Source organism: Varanus komodoensis, unplaced genomic scaffold, assembly GCF_004798865.1.
Source record: "Varanus komodoensis strain SLA01 unplaced genomic scaffold, ASM479886v1 scaffold3, whole genome shotgun sequence".
NCBI lineage: Eukaryota > Metazoa > Chordata > Lepidosauria > Squamata > Varanidae > Varanus > Varanus komodoensis.
This window is the reverse complement of record NW_025335761.1, coordinates 48,812,071-48,824,636: the sequence shown is the minus strand read 5'-3', so window position 1 is coordinate 48,824,636 and position 12,566 is coordinate 48,812,071.

Sequence of the window (12,566 nt, the reverse complement as noted above, 5' to 3'; positions counted from 1 at the left end):
ATGCTGCTTTCTATATGCTGCTCTCCCTATGTATTTTTTGGGCATCAAAAGATTAAGAGCACTGAATACCAAAAGGCAATTGTGCTCCAATTCTCATGTTACAGGTAGGGCAGTTAGGTTAATTTAGATTAAGGTGTGAACCAAACAAAGGTGAGTCCTGGAGGAACGCCTCCTTCCCTATATGCCCCCCACCCTGACCTTCTTCGGGAGCCCTCCTTGAAAGAAATTAGGGGGGAGAGTACTTGGAGGAGGGCCTTCTCTGTGCTGGCACCCCAACTATGGAATACGCTCCCCAGAGAGGTGCACCTGGTGCCAATGCGTTATTCTTTTTGGCTCCAGGCAAAACCCTTTTTATTTTCCCGTTATTTTAATGTTTACTCAGTATTAATGTGGTTTTATACTATTGAATTACTGGATGCTGTGCCATTTCTATCTGTTGCCTGTTGTAAACCATCCCAAGACACCACTAGATGGTCTATAAAAGCTTTAAATAAAGAAATAAATCCATCTCCGTCTCTAGTTATGGAGGGACTGGGGTGACCTAGACACACGGATCTGGAAACAAACGTATATTTAATGTCACGTGGAGCTCGGGCCGGAGGCCTATTCCATTGAGCCTCGGGGATTCAGGCATTGGGAATTAAAGGTGTCGCCAAAGTTCTCATTCCTTGGCTTGGAAACAGAATGTCAGAGGCTCTTAATTCTCACCTCAGATATGAAGTGAGCATTATGACCTCATTTTCTTCCTTTAGCTCAGACTAAACTGCAACACCCTCCTCGCTCCCTCCCTCCCTCCCTCGCACAATCTTCCCGCAACACGACTGGTCCTTGCTCACCCCCTTACTCCCACATCCGTGCTCTGTTTCTAGGCTTGTTAATCATAGCAGTCTGTGCTTCTTTCCCAAGTGCCAGATTTGTCCATCACCAGGCATACAGTGAAAATACTAAAATGTTTATAGACTCCCAAAATATTGTGAATTATCTTCCTGTATCAACTCAGAAAGCTGCCTTGTGCCAGGACAGGCTGTTTGTCCCCCAGCCCAGAATTTCCAAGTGCAGCTTTCTCCAACCTCCAGAAGTGTTGAACTACAGCTCCCAGTGGCTTTGTTGGCTGGGGATGATGGGAGTTATCACCCAAACCATTCAGAGGGAACCAGGTTGGGGAATGCTGTTTGAAAGCCTATTCTAAGGCTATTTTAGCTCTTCCTTCCCTTTCAGAGGGGCTCTTCAAGGCCTCTTCACAGGGGTGGGCTGGTTTGAATGAAGTGCAGAGGAGACCCAAGCAAAGATGACAGGCTAAACTGTCCCAGCATGCATTGCCTGTCAGGTGTTCTGAGAATGTAATAAATGCATGCATGAATAGAATACTAAAAATGCCAACATGCTTAATGCAAAACTCTTGCAAATAGTAAACAGGCAAAAAACCTTGCATGAAGACCAGGAAGCCACCCAAAAATCAGGGTCAGGGAAGGAGCAGGGCCAGGGAAATGAGTGTGGTCACTCACAGACACTCGGAGGGCTAGACTGGCATTGCAGGAGGCCTGGGTTTGGCCCCCGAGCCTACGGTTTTGCACCCCAGGTCTAGTCTAATAGGCAGCTGTTCCCTAGCATTCCAAGACCTTCTCATCACCTTGACACATTCCTACTCTATACATTTCTTAAAGGAAGATACCAAGCATCGTACCTGGAACCTCCTGCATAGAAAGCAGGTATCTCACCACCTGATACCTCTCCCACCTGTGTCACCAAGCCAGTTAGGAAGCAGAAGGAAAATGTGGGGATGACACTAATGCAAAAACGATATGAAATTCTGGTTTAGTCTTTAAAGAGACATTGATCTTCTCAACGGTTAAACTATGGAAGATGCTTTCAGGTCTAAACTGACCTCCCCCCACTCCACTCTATATATTGACATGTATGCTCCAGGGAGTGCGATAATGCAGCCCTAATTGTGTCTTGTTGAACCTGACCATTTATATGACTAACCCTTTGCTGACTTGGTTCCCTTTTATATATTAATAACTGTTCCAAATGATGTCTCTTCCTATTAGAGTGTCATTCTGTCAGCAGTACAGGCCTGATGGAAAGAAAGAAAGAAAGAAAGAAAGAAAGAAAGAAAGAAAGAAAGAAAGAAAACCACAAGGCAGTGACGCAAAACACTCTTGACAAAATAGGGAATATGTAACATTCTAAAACAGCAGCATCTAATTCTTTATAAATACCTTTGAAGGGATGATGATGATGATGATGATGATGATGATGATGATGATGTTTTCTTTTCAAGATAAAGGTTTAAAGAATCCTCAACTCTACCCCAGATAGAAACAATGAAATGCCGCTGAATAACACAGTTTTTGCACAAAGAGTGCAAACTATTTAGCCACTAGAGCAATTGGAGTGGCTTGACGCAGGTGTCATCACAAGTTGTCATACACAGAGGGCTTGGCTTGATAGAAACAACATGCACGTCTCAGTGCAACTGAAGTAAATCTCCAGGCAGTTTAAGAAAACAACCAGAAACACTGACATCCCAGAGCATCCTTGGGAGCATGGCTGGAACATGCTTATAGCAAAGTTGCAGTTTCTTGTGAAATAGCTAACTCTGACGCTAAGAAAGCTCCTACACTTCCTCATCTCCTTCCATGCTCTTGCCATCATTGTGACGGCCACTCACCCAGCTTTGAAAAAACAAAAACAAAAATGCAGGGACCGGAAGATTTGACGATGGATGGGTATGGCATCGATTTGCTAGTCCACCCCAGAGCAGTGCAGCTTCTTCCGCCCCCACTTCGGGCCTCTCAAAGTCGGGTGGCTGGAGTGCTAGTGCAGGGAAGAGGAGGAAAGGAGAGCGGTCGCCACACCTGGGTCTGCAGAGCGGAGGCAGAGACGAGGTGGGGCTGCACTGCTGTGCCTTCATAGCCAGGTGCTGAAGCCCCAGGCATCTCCCGTGGGCAGGTGCCCAAGGGCATCACCTGTTTGGTACCCATTCAGCACCAGTTTGGTGCTGGTTTGGGCACCATGTTTCTGACTTGGTTATTGTTGGCCTATTGTTTTTAGTGTTGCTTTTGTATTTCTGCACTATTTATTTTTTATTTTAGTGTATCGCTTTTACTGTGTATTTTGTAACGGAATCTGTACACTGCCCAGAGAGTCCAATGAACTATGTGGCAGTATAGAAATGTGATAGCGATAATAATGCTTCAGGAGCCAATGGAGAGGGATTCCAGATGATGTGCTCACAGGTCGCTCCAGTGCTTGTACTACTCTTCACTCCCTGCCCTATTCACAAATGATATATTCTTAATAATAAATTGGAAAAAGTAAGCACTTCTCTTTCCTATTCCTAAGCCTGCTGCTAAGCCTTTTAGAGTTCAGGGTGGGGTGGGGGAAAGCAAAGCAAAGCAAAATGGGGCACTGGGGAGAGAGGGGACAAAGTTAGGGACCGGGAATTGGGAGAATCTGCCGTTATGGAGTGAGCCCCCTACCAAGGCCCACCTGGTACCAACCTTACTACTTTGGGGGCACCAGGTTAAGACTGTCCACTACTGCAGGGCATTGTTTCTTGAGGCTATTCAATTAATTAATTACTTGATCCCAATATTTACCAATATTTAAGTTGTTGGGGATTACTGCTACTTTTACATGTGTTTTAAATTTGGGTTTAGAATTGTATGGCAAACTTTTTAATGATGTTTTACAATGTGGTCTATTTTAGACTGTATTTTTCCTGGATCGCTGCGAACTACCCAAAGAGCTTTGATTAACTCAGAGACGTCTGACTGGCACACAATGTGTAGTTAAACTATGGAATTTGCTACCATGGGAAGTGGTGATGGCCACCAATTTGGGTGGCTTTGAAAATGGCTGGACAGCTTCATGAAGGAGAAGGCTCTCTGTGGCTATTAGCCTTGCTGGCTCTGTGCTACCTCCTTGACCAGAGGTGGCCTGCCTGCGATTACCAGTTACTGAGGATCTTGGACTGGAAGAGGCCTTGCCTGAGGGAAGCTGAGGGAGCTGGTTTGCCACCAAGTGCATGGAATCCTGGACTAGCTGTAGCTTTAGTGTGATCCACTGTGGCTTTTATTATGTTCTTATACCAACTTCTAGAAATCGAGTACTGGGCTAGGTGGAACTTAATCTGATCCAAGGAAAGTTGGTCTCATCCTACTGAGTAGGTGAGGATGCCAAATTCACAGATCTACCTGTCACTATAGGTAGCGCGAGCAGCTGGGGACACAACATGCTGAGGGCATTGGTTTAGTTCTGATGCAAAGGAAAGAGTGCCACCTACTGAAGCGCGAAACCACAGCTAGATTTTCCTGGGGATAATGTGATCCTACGGAAGGCACCCAAACTGCTGGAACGAACTGAAGGAATGGGTGTTTCTCAGTAGGTAAGACCAAACAAAGCTGCATGTGAAAAGCTTTAAAAGGGTCGAACAGCAGGTTTTGCTGTCGTAGTACATGGCATGGCATGGAAATGAATCATGTTATACATGAATCAGCACAAGTGACAGGCTTACTAATTATGACTCTGGGAAGCACGTTCGTGGACCACAGGACTACACCTCCAATTACATGCAACCAGCCAGAGCGCCAAAGCCTCCATGCATAGGACCAGAGGTCTCCGATGACTCACTCATGAGGGGAGATTACAGTAACTGGGGATTTCTAGCTTAGAAATAAATTGAGTGGGGGAACCATAACAAAGATATAATACTTGAACCTGCAATAGCCAGTGAATGGTGGGAGTTCCAGATAAATAAATGGACGTAGATCTTCATACAGTGCATAAATTGTGGGTTCCGTTCCCATAAGACCTAGGCTACATTCATGCAGCGTGACAGACAACCCTGAATGGTGACCATGGTTGACAGTCTTTTTAAATTTTTTTACCATGATCTACCTGATAGACAATTCAGTGGTTTCCGCTTTATCGTGGTTTCCATCCTCCCTCCTCAGTCATCCCACTGTTGGAATGTATTCCATCAACCACTGCACTTCAGAGTCAATCCCAAGGTCCATCACTTTCTGCCTATGTCACCTGCCTCTTTCTCCACACATGGAGGCTGGATGGCTGGGGTTGCCATCTGTCCAGAGCACTATGTGGTAGCTGCACAGCAAGACTGTGGAAACCATGATTCTGCTTTCAGACAACATGACAAGCCATGATGGTACAGAGAAACCATAGAACCAACCACTGTTCTTTATCATGGTTTCTAAAAACCTACCATGGTGAAATAAAATGACTGGGTTTGAACAACACAACAGATCAACAATGGTTAAAAATATTCCCACCGTGGCTTGTTATGTTGTCTGAACCCAACCATAGTGATGACGACTAATCTGGTCAGAACGCAGGTATCCATGAGTACCAGTCAACATCTCTTCATATTACCTCCTACATCTGAACACCTATTTGGTACCCAGCACATTGATTTCCAGTCAGAGAGGGTAGGAGATGCTGGAGTAATCCAAGGAACAGAGTCACATGGCTGCCCCATGCCTCTCGGGGTGCCAGCAGACTTTCGTTCCTATAGACGCAGTGGGCACAACATATCCAGTTCTGATGCCAGCATATCTTTGCTTAAATGCTAAACGTCATTGCAGCCCAGGAGAATATGGGCCTCTTCTTGTAGTAAAGAATAAAATGAAAGAGGTGTATATCTAAACAATCAAATCAGTTGGAGTATATTTCACCAATTTTTGAGTTTCTATTTTATTCTTGATTTAACTTAGAAATGCATCGCTTCTTTGTTGCCTTTTAGCAGGACAATTAATATATTTCATAAATAAATCAACTAACTCTGCTTTTTCCCAAGATAACATACATGGGCTGCCTTCCCCAAACCCACTGAGATTTACATTCAGTGTTCATTTTGTGAAAGATTGCCGAGAACAAATCTCTAGCAAACCATTTTCAAACCTCAAATGTTAAAAAAACCCCAAAAACATGAACATCAGAAAAGGAATGGTTAAACGTTTTATTATTCGTGCCACATTCAAACTAAATTGTGTAATAGTTTTCATGTCTTAATTACTTAAATTTTATATTGAGCTATAGCGATATTATCTCTCTTTTTGTCTCCACACAATTGTATTTTATAATAGCTTTTATTAGGGCCTACATGAATGGAATTTCAAATGAATACATCATTTCGGTTACTTGGGCAGTTGAGAAAAAGAGAGCACTTTTCTGATATTTGGCATGAAAAGCGCTTCCCTTTGTGTTTTATGACATATAGAGAGTTGCATTAGGAAAGGACATATTTTGAACAGAATGGTAACCAAGGGAGAAAAAAGAATGGTGGTGTCACATTAAGGCAGTTCCCATGAACACAGAATGGAAGCATGGGCATAATCAGCTCCGGATCTGTGGGGCCACCAGTACAGATCTTTGGAGCAAGAGGTCCAGGGCCCGATGAGCAGGAGGGCTCCCAAACATGGCAGAGGATGCTTCCATAGAATAATCAAGACAAACATAGCAGAACTGGCTCGCTCCATTCTGAATGAATACATATAACCATCTAAACAAGATGAGCTCCTTAACTCCAGAGTCTAAGGGTCTAAGCATTTGCCTAAGAACGGGAGAACAGTTCTGATAAACAGTTCTGATAAACTTTTCATATTGTGGGCCAGCTTGGTGGCTTTGATAGAAATGATGTCCATCTTCTAAGAGAAATGGTAAAGTTCAGGTTCACAGAAGCCCTGAACTGACTTCTATATGGATGGATGGAAATAGATAGAACAAGTGTCATATTCACCTAGGGATGGATAATCTGTCAATTTCTGTTTCCTCAGTCTCTGATTTTCCCTTTCTTGAGTTTCACTCATCCCAATGGTTGAGAATTTTGCCAGTCTTTAGTTCAGTTTGCTGTGGATTTTGTGGAATTTGCATGTAAGTTCATTTTGTGTGCATTGTTCCTAATATATGTATTTCTATACACATTTTTGGTCAATACGCACATTTGTTTATTTTTAAAAGTGCATTCATTTATTCATTTGGAATATTTCTAGGCTGCCTTTCAAGTAATTCCATGCAATTCCCCAAATATAATGCTGGCTAATATTATATTCACAAATGTATGCTGCTTTGAAGATTTCCCCCTAATATACACATTTTGTATGCATTTTTCCACTGGAGAACTTTACTGTAAAAGTTGGAGCAATGTGAATTGTGAAGGTTGAGTTTCAATTTGGGTAATTGATTTGATGGTGCAAAATTATGTGCCTTTGCATTAAAATATGAACCAAATACCTTTCTTGCCCTTCAAAGTGGAATAGACCAAAGGATATCAAGACTGCGGATAACTGGGAGGGAGGGTGTCATGGTTTTCAAAGCTCACCTGCATTGAAAAAATCCCTGCAAGTAGAAAACAAACCAAAAAGCAGCTGGCCAGATATCACAGATGAGTTGTCCTGCCAAGTTCATTTTGGTTCAGCTCATTAGATTCCCCATAGCATTCATCTAATCCATTTCTTGTAAACTGAAAAGACCAAAAATGTGTACATTTTTCATGTGCATTTCTTCTAATAGAGGCATTTTTGTGAGCACTTTTTCAAACGCATCAGGACTGTAAAAATAGGAGAGCTGCCCCAGAGTGGGCAGACCATAAGACATAACCAATAGGTAGCATTTGTTCCGGCCGGCCTGAACAGCCCTGCTGCAGAGTTCAATGAGGGCCAACCTGTAAGTGATGTCAGTTGTGTAAATGGTGTGCAAGTGGTGTGCCCCCAACCTTTTAATGTGAGCAGGAGGTTCAGGCCCATGGAGTTTTTAGCACTAACTCTCCTTGCCACAGTCGAGGCAACAATCACCACGACATTTCAAAGGAAGCCTCCAGCAGTGCCAAGGGGGTGACCTCCCCTGGCCATGCAACCCGAAGGGTGGCCAGTATTGCGTTTTGCAGCCATTCCACCAGCCAAGATGAGGAAGAGAAGGGAAACAGGAGTGGCGGCCTGCCTCTGCTTACGCCATTTCAGCTTCTCATGATAAGAATATTGCATTTACCTTATGTATCACATCTCTGCACTGTGCCTAGCCAAGCTTTCTCACCAGATTACAAAACAAATTGCAATTAAGGGCCAATATCTAAGGTTCTATATTATCACCATCATCATCATCACTGCTATTAGGGTTCCTCATCCTTCCCAACGCTTTTTCATCTTGCATCGTGCCTTTTAAACTGGAGGCATAGAACTGACATGTTTCCAATTTTTGTCAGCTGCTCTGGGAGCTGAAAAACAAGGTTAAAAATGTATTAAATAAATAGATCGCAGGGGCCACAGAGATGCTTCGAGACAAAGAAAGAGCAAACGCAGGAGCGCCCCCTGCTGCTGACAGGGGCAAGTTGCCTCTTCTGCCTGCACAGAATCCATGGCAGCAGGATGCCACGTCTTCACCCACCACAGCCTTTCTCTACAAATGGTAGGATTCACCTAATGCTTCAGCAGAGTCCCTCCATCTGTTTTGCTAAATGTCACACCTTCTGCATTGATCTCTTACAGCAGTCATTCATCCTCAGCATGCTTTCCCCATTTCAAGGACTGGCTTGGTGTGTGTGTGTGTGTGTGTGCGCGCGCGCGCGCGCCTGTGTGTACTTGCGCTTAAATCCCCCTCCATGGTCCCCCCCCCGCTCTTTTATTAACATGTCCACACTGTTACTAAACATAAAGGGTTTCTCAAGGAACCAATTTTACTACATTTGTTTGGGAGTTATATGGATCTTCGGAATGGAAATTGAGAGTACAAAAATAGATTTGGTTGATTTATGAGACATCTCTGTTTTCAATTCACCATCAGTATGTGCAGACACGATGCAGTCAAGAAATGAAGCATCTGGTTCCCCCACGTTTCATTTATGAACTTTAGCACCAGATGTAAATCATTCATAAAAATCCCAAAGTGTTGGAAGGGCCTCTTCCTTCATTTTAACAAACACAGACTGCAAGTACTGTACCTAAGATTTCACATCATTTGTTACCAACGATAGGATCTGAATGCTAAAAGACTCACAGAAATAAATTTCCAAGCGGATGGGAGCAGAGTAAGGAGGGGGGAGGGGAAGGAAAGGGAATACAGGTGAGCTTTACAAGCTTTGTGGCTGTCGGCAAATTTTCGTCGAAAACAAAAGCTGTCACTTTAGTTTATTCAAAGCAAACTTAACCAGCAAGGCAGAGCTTTTAATAGGAGGACAAACCTACTTGGAGTTAGTCTTCCTCAAATGCTTTCCATTAGACTAATATTCACCTTAGCAAACATGGGAAACATCTCAGCTACTGGATCTCCCCCTCCACAACACACACACACACTCCCTTCCCATCCATCAACCATCCCTTTCCCCTCCTTCCATTCTTCTTTGAAATGTCCTTCTTCGTGCAGCCCAGCCCACTTCCTTCTCATCCCTCTTAATCCCATCTTTTGGGATGAGTACCCCTTGTCTCCCAGCCGGAATGGGCAAAGTTGGTGTAACTCCAGATCAGAGCATAAGCTTGTAAGCTCTTTGGGATAAAGAAAACGGACTCCTCCTCCCATGTTATGTATTGCTCCTTCTTAGTGTCTTCTGCATAATAAAGGTAGTTTCTCCTGGTAGCAAGTGTGGCATGATCTGGTTGTATTTTTCCCCCTGCATATTGCAGAGAGAACTGCTGAACTGCATTATAGGAAACAGATTTCCATTTCAAAGATCTAGCCAGTGTGGTTCTTGGAGACCATCTATGCGGTTGGAGCACTTTTTGACCTTGTAGAGGGATCTCCAAAGATGCAATGGCTGTCCAGCCTCTCTCGTGTGGCCACACAATTACATTGTCCAGTGGCCAAATTCAGCAAGATTCAAAGATGTGCCATTTGGGCTGTAAGAAAGGTTAGGGGGATAGCCCTGTGACCACTAGATGCTTCCCAGATGGCCACAGAACTGGTCAGAGTCCCAGTTCTGACCACAGAGATGTGCTTCAAGATCAGAGCTGCCCCACTTGGCCATTGGCTGTTTTCCTCCAAGCCAGTTTCAGCTCTGAAATCACAAGTGTGTCTTTGGAACTAAGTGCTGGGAGTGATTTTCAAAAAGGGTAGTAGAAAGGACATGGGGAATTATAGACCGGTAAGCCTTATGTCCATTGTAGGAAAAACCATGGAAAGGCGCATAATAGAGAGAGATCTAGTGATGCTAGATAGGGAAGGGAGGCTGACAGCCACACAACACGGCCTCCGCAAAAACAGGTCCTGCCAGACAAACCTTGTGGAATTCTATGACAAGGTTTCGAGATGGCTAGATGGAGGGGATGCAGTGGATGTGGTATACCTGGATTTCAGCAAGACCTTTGACAAAGTGCCCCATGATATCCTGGTGGAGAAACTGAGGAGTTTTGGGATACACCAAAGCACTGTCCGGTGGATTAGGGCATGGTTGACTGACCATGGTTGAACAGTCTGCTGATCAAATTCGCAGACGACACTAAAACTGGAGCAGTGGCCACAACTGAGGAGCAGGTACTCCAGATCCAAAAGGATCTGGACAGACTATGGAAGTGGGCAGGAGACAACAGGATGGCGTTCAATGTGGATAAGTGTAAGGTCTTGCACTTGGGGCACAGAAATAGCTGTCATAAGTACAGGTTAGGTGACAAGTGGCTGGAGAGCAGCACTTGTGAAAGGGACCTCGGGGTATTGGTTGACTGCAGGCTAAATATGAGTCAGCAGTGTGATGTGGTGGTCAAGAGGGTGAACGCCACCCTTGGTTGCATAGCCAGAAGTGTGGCTTCTAGATCAAGAGAAGTATTACTACCACTCTACACGACTCTGGTGCACCCGCAATTGGAGTATTGTGTTCAGTTTTGGGCCCCTCATTACAGAAAGGATATAGCTGGGTTGGAGTCAGTGCAGCGTAGGGCCACAAGGTTGGTGGCTGGTTTGCAGGGGATGCCGTATGAGGCGAGACTGAGGGAACTGGGTCTCTTCAGCTTGGAGGAGAGGAGACTCAGAGGGGATATGTTGGCGACATACAGGTATGTGAGGGGATGTCACATGGAGGTGGGTAGAGACCTGTTCTCCCCTGCAGAGGAAGGCAGGACGCGCTCCAATGGAGCAAAGCTCAGGGAGCCAAGGTTCCGTTTGGATGCCAGGAAGCACTTCCTGACAGTCAGGACCCCGAGGGTGTGGAATGGGCTTCCACAAGAGGTCGTTGAGGCCCCATCGGTGCGGGTGTTCAAGGATAGGCTGGACGTCCACATGGTGGGCATGTCGTGAGCGGAGCTGGCTGGTGCCGGAGGTCAGACTAGATGGCCTGGGAGACCCCTTCTGACTCGCTCTATTTCTATGTTTCTATGTTTCTATGATATACATCTAGGGAGGGGAGGGGAGGGGCTCTGCTGGAATACAAGGAAGCTTGGCTGTGCTCTAGCCCTCCTCACAAGCCAGGGACCAAAGACCTTGACAGAATGGAGGAAAACATGCAGGGTGGAGGAAACACGGAGGGAATCCTTTCATCCGTGCTCCACCTGCACCTGAATGGGCATCCATAATTGTCCAAGTGGGGAGGCACATTGGACGGTGCTCTCCATTTCAAAGTAAAAGAAATGAGGAGCCAAAAAGGAGACAAAGTATTTTAAGCCTTCTATTGGGGTTGTAACACTTCAGTGCAACAATGCAATCCATTTTGCTGCCTGGTGTGTGTCCGTGGGTGTGCAATGTCATCATCAGCCACTGTCACTGAAGCTCAATAAGGCCCTTTGGGAGGCATTCATCAGCCTCTCCCAACCCAGACCCCTCCAGCAGAATTGCGTTCCAGCCCATGGCCATGTTGCTTGGGGATCCAACCCATCTAGAGCGCATCAGGTGGGCACTGGTACACCTAGAGCCACATCGATGTAATAGCTACTCAGTGTGCGGAAGCAGTGAGCCAGCCAGATGGAAGCGCATATAAAAAGCATCAGAGTGGGGTCAGGAGGAACAATTGCACTTCACTAAACAAGGGATGTAGAGCCTCAGACCCACGGGCCAAATCCAGCCCACCTGGGGTCTCTGTTGGCCTCTGCTGCATTCCCTGCCAACGTCTGCACCCTCTTTCCTCCAAAGGTTTTATAGTTTCTCAGCCTTCGCACAGCTCTCTTCCTCCCTAATAAATCGCAGTGCTTCTCTTAAGGCTTAGTAGGAGATCTAAGATAAACTAGACTGGTCTCCTCTCCGATGCCTGCAGTACCCTGGCTGCTGGAATGTGGCTCCCTGAAAGATTTTCCAAAATTGAATTTGGCCCCTGGGCTGGAAGGGGTTTGACCTTGCTTCTCAAAACCACTGCCAGAAACTGATTTGTGGTCTTCTGTTCTCAGGAAAAGCTGGCAACCCATTCCCGGGACCAATATTCACACGCAGGGTAATACGCCTGGCCTATGAACTCTCTTCTGCCTTTTTGATAAAATTAACTGGGTTGAAAGAAACTGGAAAAGGGGACCATAAGCAATATGGGTTCATGCAATTCAGGAATGCACTACAGGAATGCAACTCTTTGGATTCAGTCTCCTTAACTTAATAAACTGGCCTTACACATTTGCACACTTATCCACCGATCTGTTCAG